A 10,137-nucleotide genomic window follows, 5' to 3' on the forward strand; every position below is an offset into this window, starting at 1 on the left:
CTCTAATAGCTCTTATGGCTAAGGTGTTAAAAACACCAATATTTTTTAGTAGGGTGGTGATGAGATTTCACATGAAGATAATTATCTATATGGGTCATTTTCTATATACTTTGTGGTCAAGGTACCCATCATGGTTCCTAATTATCAACACATCCAAGAAGGGGATTCTTTTCATGGTGAATTTAATGTATTTTGAAAAGCAATTAAAGTGTTCAAAGATTTTGTTGAGTTATTCACTCCCATGGGGCCATCCACACATTTCTTTCATCTTATTGGTTTCAGGGGGGCATGTCTGAAAATATCTTTTGTCAAACTTCTCCATGAAAATATTAGCGAATATAGGAGATAAAGGAGATCTCATTACTACAATGTTGGTTTTCTCACACAATTCTCCTTAAAAGCTAAAAAATGTTGATCAGATGCACATTTTGCTTAAACTTAGTTGTTTAAGGGTTAGTAACCTCCTTCGCAATATACATAGCCTCATTAAAGAGTATTCTAGTAAATAGAGAAACAATGTTGAAACTGACAAGGATATTACCATGATTTACTCTTTTGTTCTTAATAATGCTCACAAAATCATTGTAGTTCACGACATTTGGCATAAAAAATTGACCTAATCATGGTTGGTCATGGTTACCGTAATAAACTTGGCATGTTCTATTTAGTTAGTGACTTAATAAATTAAAATCCCACAATCGTTATTGTTACCTTCCATGGGGAATCTGTTTAGAAATCTCAATTACACAATCAATGTTTCTTAAAACCATTTTGTTTTCATCAACAATTGAGCCTATTCATTTATTATTACCCTATGACACTAGTTAAAGAGCATGGTCACTCTCACTATTACGAAATTTTATTAAAACCCTAAACAAACCTTAACTAATCTATACTACCACGTGTGAGAACTCTTAAGGTCTTAGGGCTTTGGGAAAAAACCCACACAAAGGTCGTGCATAGTATTTCTATCAAATTTTCTTAAGTTGAGCCATTTCACTCATGCACAAGTTGCAGGAGCTATCTCTGCACAAATGTAATTTCTCATTCATACAATGATACATCTCAAAATCTATGCTACAATACCCTATTCCATACAATCATTTATACTATGGGTCTAAGTCTTTCTGGTTATCTGGTTTACTTTCTAAAGGTTATATGTGTGTGTGTGTGTGTGTGTGTGTGTGTGTGTGTGTGTGTGTGTGTGTGTTCTTTTGACTGGACTTTCTTTTGACTGTCTAGTCTAGCCTCATTACTTCCATTTGTGCTCTCTTTTATATTAATTTGGAATTGATTCTTGCTAGTCCTCATATATCATATCCACTAATTATTAGTCATGTTCTCCGATTAAATAGTTTTAGTCCGACTGTATCTTTCTGGATATGCTTATGTTCAATAAGGGACCGATCATATATATATATATATCTATATATAGATATGATGTTACATTTCCTCATTTAATTTTGTTTCCTATTTGGTGTTTCAAACTCAGAATTTTGTGCTTAACTTGATGATTGGTACGATATCTTCCACTGCTTGTGATTAATACAATGAATTTGTTGCAGTATGATATTTTTTTAATAGAAATAGGGGTAGGGGCAGAGGAGGAGTTAATAGAAACCAACATCTGGGTGTGAGAGGGGAAAGGAAACCAAGAGTCTATATTTATTTTGATGTTGATTCTCAAGAATTAAGGTAGTTGTCATGTACAAGTGTGGTGAACATATTGGGACAACCTCAACCTCAACCTCAACCTGTGGTGTAACCTCAACCACAACAACCTCCATTTCCTCAACCACCCACTATGGGCATTCCTGTGCCTCCACATATGTATGCCCCTTTGGTTAATCCAAATAATGATGGTTGAGGACCTATCATTTCTGCACAACCTTTACATTTAATACAAGGTTGGCCTACTATTTCTCCACACAATCCTCCTCCTAAAGCACACATGTCACATCTGCAATTAGTGAAGGTGACTCTTAGCTAATTATTCAAGCAATGAAGAAGATCTATTCAAGATCTCCTGCCAAGAAGCGCCGCTCGAGATGGCATTTAGATCAAAGCATGCAATAACTAGCTCAAATTATTTAGTGAAATTTCTAGTGAATAAAGGGATAGAGGAGCAAGCTCCATGTGATGACCTGAACCTTAATTGCCCTCAAATTGTGACATGGGCCTCTCAGTGCTTATACATGGAAAATAGAGATCTCAGAGCCCTAGATCCGAGTGTAGAAGTGGTTACCAAAGGTATTTAAGGCCTTCATGATAGCTAGATCGAGTGCATTAATGATTGAATAATGGCAACAAACCCTTCCTACCATCACCACAGATCTCATTCACTGCATGAGATGTTTGGGTTGGATAAAAGTCTATTGGCATTTAATGTTGAATCGAGATGTTAAATATTATCTCTATAAGTAGTTGCTTGTTCAATATTCCATTAATATTGTTGAGAATGAAGAGGAGGATGTCAGTGTTGGAAGGGGAAACTCATGACAACACAAGCTAACAACCATGGTCCATGAGCACGATTGTCCTAGGAGAGGAGGGAGGGGTAGAGGTTGTCAACCTCCTCTTCCATGGCATACTCTAGGAGTAGAATGGTTTGATGAGGATCTTATGTAGCACATTAGAAGATTGATTGTGACATTAGAAGATTGATTGTGGCACTGGAAGTGAAGGAGATAAGAAATACTAGGGACTGTTAATGGGTGTTGAGTAACCTGCTCAAACGACACATGCAAGACTAGGAAGAGACTATGTGTGTGTTGGAAGTCCAAATCATTGATCTAGACTTTCATCTCATCCAGGCTAGAGCGACTTTGCATGTTCTGGCTAGTGCTCTAGGAATTCAGCTCCCTCCACCACCCCTGCCTCTAGCACCCTCTAACTCCTCAGATGGCTCAAACTCTTCTTCTTTGAGTTCTCAGACTTGATTTCTCAAGGTGCAAAACCACCCAATCCTGAGAAGTTAGGGCCAATTTTCAAGATGGAGAATACCTTTTCAAAAGAAGGGCCATTGAGAAACAATGTGAAGGAATAGGCCACTAGTGGTAGGAAAATACTGAAAGACAAGCATACAAAAGAGAAATCGCAATAGGATGCAGACACCAGCTTCGACATGATGCTTATCAAGTGGGAAATACCACCATGGTTGAAGGAAGGTCATGACGATCCCTTCAATTAACTCTTGGCATGGCTTTGACTACTACCAGGAATCAAGAAAATCATTTTTAGTCTTTGTTACTCATTTGCATATTAGTTGTTTTTTCTGCATTTATAAACTAGTTTCATGACATTTATGAAAGTCATCTAGTTTCCCATCTATGGGAAGATGGTCACCCCCAAGACATGCACAATGCTAGTCCCATATTCATATGCTTAATTTAGACATTGTCCACAGAAAAATCAATATCGATATATTTGTACTATATGTAAATTCTTAGTAATCTAATAAAAGTTTACTTACAAAAATAATATGGGTGTGTGTTTCAAGTATGTATATATTATATAAAACAATTAAAAGACATACATTCTTGTCGTTAAAAACATTTCAAATAGTTTCGTTATTCTATATTTTTGGACAATCTATGTGCCCAACGAGATTTTGAAGTAGTTGAATCCATTTATGCATTCAACAATGCAATTTAAAGGATGAAAAGTTATAACACCTAGACCAAGCTCATTGCACGAGGATGATGTATAAATTCGTGAGTGGTGAACATAGAGTTGACACATGTACCTTTCAAAAATAAAGGTAAAATATTCTCTAAATAAAAACAATGTCAAATATAATTAAAAACAAAAATGAATATACATAATTGGTTACTTTTAATGAAAATCATTATAAAACATCAATAATCCTAATTTCACTTAGCAAATGTGGTAAAAATATTTCACTTTCACTCTTAGCCATAAATAAAATATTTTGTTGTTCATGTGAAGAAACATAGTTTTATATAAATTTTTAAAAGAAATAAAGTAATTAAAAGTTAAAATAAAAATATAAAATCTTATATTTTCCCTTTTAAATGTGAGGAATATGTATAATTCTTATACCTCTTACAAATATTTCAATATAAAACTTGAATAAACTATTTTAATATCAATTTTAGTATATGTATGTGATATTTCAATATAAAATTTGAATAAACTATTTGAATATTCAAAGTAGTTAATTTATTTTAATATTAATTTTACGTAGAAAAAGAACATGAAAAAAATATTAACCATAACAAAATATTCCAATACCCAAAGAAATAAAGTAATTGAATTTGTTGAAAGTAAAATAATTCAATAACTTTTATATGTATTTAAAAATATATTGATTACAATTTTTTTTAATGTAAGTAATGTCATCTATTTTAAGTGGTTTCACTATTTTACATTTTGGCCTTTGATATTCTTTCAAAGGATTTTATTTAAAATCAAAAGGATATTTGTTGAAATTGAAAATTTAAACTATGTAGTTTACAAAATTGAAGTGCCTAAAGGATTTCCAAATCATTGAATACAAAATTGAAGTGCCTAAAGGATTTCCAAATCATTGAATACATTTATGCATTTAAAAATGCAATGTGTGTAGAGAGAGAATGAATATAGATCCATTATAACCATGGATATATCAAGCATCAAGAGGGATCAAATACCTTGACGTGTAAACCTTTCTCAAGTGTTACTCTCTAAAAGAGGTTTTCTATCAAGAAATTTGATCCTCAATGCTTACTACATCCATGGCTAAGATATATATATATATATATATATATATATATATATATATATATATATATATATATACATGTATATATATATATATATATATAGGCTTGATCCTCAGTGTTGCTTGCTATACCCGTGGCGATAATTTTATATTAATGTTGTTAGTTGAAATTAAAAATATTGCAATTATTATAATTTTATTTGAAATTCATTTACTATTATCACGATGACTTCATATAATAATTCTCAAGTTGATAAAAATAAAAATATTATAATTTTGAAAAAAGAGTACAAATCCTCTTGCATTTAAAAACTTTATATATACTTTCATTTTATATTTTGGTTTTGGAAGACATTGCATGTATATTGATATATTGATAATAAGAAACATAAACCATTTGAAAAAACTTGATAATTCCTTATATTTTGATGCTAAATTTCAAATAAAATATATTTAATATTTTTGAATTATTATATAATGTATATTTTATATTAATCCAAAATAATTTTTTAAGCAATTTAAAATAACATGATTTTAATTACATTATCTTTCTACTTTTAATTAAAATATTCAAATAATTTTTTCCCAAATTTTTCCATTTACTTAAAAAAATATGTTAATATGTAATTATAGAACATTTTTTGTTAATTGAAATTTTAACTTTTTAATATAAAATATAAATGAATAATATTTTTTTTTTAAATATTAATAAATTATAAATACAAATTTTGATATTATATTAAATTACAATAAATTCATAATTTTAAATATTATAATTTTCTTTTACCTTTAAAAATAACTCTGTCAAAACTATATATACATATAATCTAAATATTATATTGCAAAAATTTCAAACTAATAAAAACAACATAAAAATACATTGGCCTCACACTTCAATATAAAAAATACACTAAAATTATAACATAATTAAAATTATATAGTAAATATGACCTACGCCTGCTGCGAAAGTCCTACCCTGAATTATAAATTTTAAATATCAAATTTGCCGGTATGCGTTTTATGAATGACTCTGTGATGGTCGTATAGCAGATAGCAACATGATGCATATGTTTTGGATGGACCAGAAACGGAGATATACTTCGCCGGAGAGTGGAAAGGACGGTGAGCGGAAAGGACGTCAAGATGGATGCGCTCGCCGAGGAATTGTCAGATGCCAGAAACATTTATTGGTATATTAAATATCCTATATCGTAGGAAACAAGGCTCGCCGACTTCTATCTGGCAGAATATCCTCGGGCAGGATAATTGATGGAGCCTGGAGGCTGGAGGTCACGAAGCCAAGCCATATTCATTATCTGGCAGAATATCCTGGCGCAGAATAATCGATGGAGGTCACGTCGCCAGGCCATATCCATCACGTCGCCGACTCGCCAGTTTGAAGGACATGTACTGTGCGACACGGCAGTGGCGGGAAAGGCACGCCTGTAAGTTTTCACAGTGTTGGGTGTGTGACTGATAAGACCGGTGACACACTACCCTCTATATCTTTCTGTCGAACACAGCCTTTTCATTTCACTCCTATTTTATCATTTGAATTGGCATCTGCAGCGTTTCAAAGTAAAGTTCACCGTTACATTTCTGAAATCCATGGCGCCATGGTGGTTTGTACCAGGGACTTTTGGGATTCAGGTAAAGAAACCTCGAGTGCTTTCTCATAGAACAATTAGCTGTTCTATTGGCCTTTTGCTTAATAAATATTTATTATCGCTGTACAGTTAGTGGAGGCCAAAATATGGAAACGGTACATTACAGCGCTGTAAATGGAATGGGCAGAATTGAAAAGAAAGAAAACAAAACGGTATGTGTTTATCTACCCATGTTTACATTTTTTTTCTAGAGATACATGGTAGAATGGAAAAGAAATATATGGTGTACACCGCAAGCAATAGATCTCATGCTATTGGGTCATTAATGCTTACTCCCATTTTATGTCATTGTATGCAGCACCATACCCTTTCTCTGGCATTAAATGCAATGGTGCGAATTGATCTGAGCAATGCTGCGAATTGCTCTGATGTACCGATACTACCGAGATTTCCGGCTTACCCCAATAGATTTGCGATTTGCCATGCATGATACCTATTCCTTAGTATTAAATTGAGCATGGGAAAATGAGATTTTGAAAAATAACAGCGCGTTCTTTAAACAGTATGCTTTTGTTTATTTTCTGTGTTTGTTTCCACATCTCGTTATGGCAGCGGATAGTTTTAGAGTACTCTGTAAATACATAGAATGGTGCTCTGTAAATTCATAGAATTTCGCTGTTGATTCACGGATATCCAGGCGTTTTCGGATTACTGCATCTCAGACACCAGGCTTCTATTTCTCTGAACGAAGTGCCATGCTTGAATCCCACTCAAGCTTCCTCACAACATGACATCGGCCCTGTGTAAGCTATCAACGCGTGGAGTGAACTTCATATTGCAAAACATAAAGAGCATGCCAGGGCTCAACATGCTTGGAATCGTCATGGCTCGCATAGACATGGCTGTGGGAGGGGTGGCAGCTCCACACATCTATCCCAAAGCCACTAAAATTGTGTACCTGTTGCAAGGTCCCTTCGCATGTGTTTTTAATCAACTGCCTGTATATTCAGTTCCGTGTTTGTTGCAGCTTTGTGGCTCAATGGTCCATGTGGGTAGCTTTTTGTGGCATGGTAAGTTTTGGATTTCTGGAAAATAATAAGCAGCTGGAAATTTACATGGAGTAAAACCTTAGTTTGGCAGACAGCCGAAGGTAATAATAGATTACATTTTAGCTATTGATTTTCGTCCATAGGTTGTTTTTGTTTATGACATTTGTGCATTAGATTACAAACTGAAAAGGGAAAAATTTTAATGCAATATGACCATTTTAAGATAGAGAGTATCAGTGTATTGTCTTCTCAATTTCTTCATGAGTGAGAGAATTTTCTCCTTATGAACAAATTTATAATGGTCTAAAAAATATATTTTTATTTTTATAATAAGGCTATCACTCAATACAATCTACATCATAAAACAAAAAATAATATTCACTCACTTTTAACTCATTAATATCTATACTTACAGATCCAGGAAGAATCAAAAGGATTAGAGGGAAAAAGAAGAATGGCTAATTTGAGTTTCCTTAGAAAGATTCTTCAAAAAAATATTTAAAATAGTTTGCATATTGAGTTTAAAGAAAATTATATATAAAAAAATGGTGTATATTGAGTTTAAAGCAAATTATGTCTCTCTTTTTTTTTGTTTGTTTTGACCAGAATTTAGAATTGTTGCAAAATAAATTTAAGTTTAAAAGTTTTTTCAAAGATTTGAAACATTAATTATGGTGGTCAAGAATATATTTGATTTGAGATATTACAATATAGTAACAATGTTTTTTGCTGAGGAATTGTGATAGGTATTTATGGTTATATAACTATTTGGAATTAAGAAAGTTCCATGTCTTTCCAAGTTTTAATGAGCAACTGTAAGTGAAAAACAAATACTTATCACAATTGCTCAGTAAAAAAAAAGTATTTATGATGTTGATTGTATTGTGTGTTCGCCACAACTGCTAAAAGTAAAATTATCTTTTTATAGAAAAATATAATATATACAACAAACAACTTATAAAAAAGAAAATACCTACAACATAGGTAGGTAGACCTCAGTATATCTTATCATATCGAAGAGTAACACAAGTAAGGGATAGTGAGAATCCAATTTATAAAGCTCTAAGTCTACCCAACCATTTGTTCATACACACAAACCAAACCAACAAACATAAATGGATCTCGCTTTTGAAGAGTGGGAGTTGCAGAGGCTAAGGAAGGAAACACGTGGAAGCACATCTCGAAGCTCTTAAATTAATTTTGGTAACTACTCTATAAGTTGGGCTTTATGTTTTTTTTTTTTTGTAGATTATATGGAAGACTTCAATATAAAATTGCAATTCAAAAAGTGCAAGAGACAAGAAAATCCTATTGTGGCTATATTGAAACATTGAAGCCTTTCAAATGGTTTTGGATTAATCCAGATATTTGTATCCATTCCATTAAAAAAAACCAAACATGTTTATAAATATATTAATGCATGTATACTATGATGTTAGGATTTTTTCAACTGATGTTAGGATTTTGTCAACCATTTTTATAGTTTGGCTTTTAATAAAAATGTTTCTTGTTTTTCTTTTGGATAGAAAATATTTTATAATTAAATAAAACAAATGCATAAGTTAATTAAATATGTTAACATTGGTGTAATATTATTTCTAAATTTTATAAATTAAAATTAAATAATAATATTTAATTTTTTATTCTTAAAAATGATCGGTTATTAAATATATTTTATAAAATTTTAAAATTTAATATATAATTATTATAGTTGAGTTTTTAAAATTTAATTTCTATTTGAATTTTGAAATTTTCAAAATGGAAATTATATCTATTATTAAAAAAATAAATTAATTTTTTTGTAAGAACAAATAAAAAGGTGAACTTTGACTAGAACATATTAAAAATGATAATTTAATTTTAAAGGATGAAAAAGATATACATATTTTATTTTTTTGAAATTTTTAATGATATATTTTAAATCATTTTTTTTAATTAATTATATATATTTTTAATTTATACAAAATTAAATTAATAATAGTAATTTTTTTTTGTAACTAAACTGAGGCTAGTTGGGATCAACTTGCTTATTGGTTGGAAGAAGACCCATCCACTCAACATGTGGTGCTTATCACCACGATTATAAGGGGCTGGGTAGAGAGTGTTCCGTTTTTTTACTAAGCTTCAATGAGTGTCAAGTTTTTTGTAAGAGCGCACCTAGATTAAAAAGTAAAAGACAAGACAAAAAGTTGAAAACTATTTTCTTTCCTACCCTACCTAATTATTCATCAATTTATAACATTTAAAATGAAAACTATTTTCTCTCCACCATTACCTAGTTATTCATTATTTTATAATATTTTTCCACATAAATAGAAGAGTGGTAGCTATGCAAAGAAATAAAGTACTTGAATATTAAAACAATCACATCTTTAAAATTAAGATTAACTAAAGCATGAGAATGTTGTTGCCAAGCCTAAGAACACCTAGGATTTGGAAGTAAAGGTGTGATGATCTTGACAAATAGCTTAAAATCCTCTATAATCAATGCTCTAACATAGGTAATCACAGTTAATATTGTTAGTAAAATTTGATAGAATAATATATATATAATTTTAATTAATAAATTAAAAAAATTAAAAATTTATATAAAATTCCCTTAAAATATATATATAAAAAAATTCAAACATGTTCCCCTATTTTAAATGAAACTTGTATAAGAATTTTTAAAAATCTAAATTAAAACTTTCATAAAAGAGAAATAAATTTAAATTAAAACTCTCATAGAGGGAAAAATTTCAATTCATTTACAAAATAT

The 10,137-nt window shown here is 30.9% G+C and overlaps 1 long non-coding RNA gene across 1 annotated transcript; it reads left to right on the plus strand.

Annotated features, from left to right (window-relative positions):
* Positions 1 to 6,254: 6,254 nt before the first annotated feature.
* On the plus strand, positions 6,255 to 6,874 carry LOC149253270 (uncharacterized). The gene is made up of 3 exons (XR_016266179.1): positions 6,255 to 6,373; positions 6,460 to 6,542; positions 6,689 to 6,874. It is a non-coding gene; the product is annotated as an uncharacterized LOC149253270 (long non-coding RNA).
* Positions 6,875 to 10,137: the final 3,263 nt, after the last annotated feature.

Source organism: Pinus tabuliformis, chromosome 7 (genome assembly GCF_031772625.1).
Source record: "Pinus tabuliformis cultivar Carrire ecotype Pingquan chromosome 7, CPIR1, whole genome shotgun sequence".
NCBI lineage: Eukaryota > Viridiplantae > Streptophyta > Pinopsida > Pinales > Pinaceae > Pinus > Pinus tabuliformis.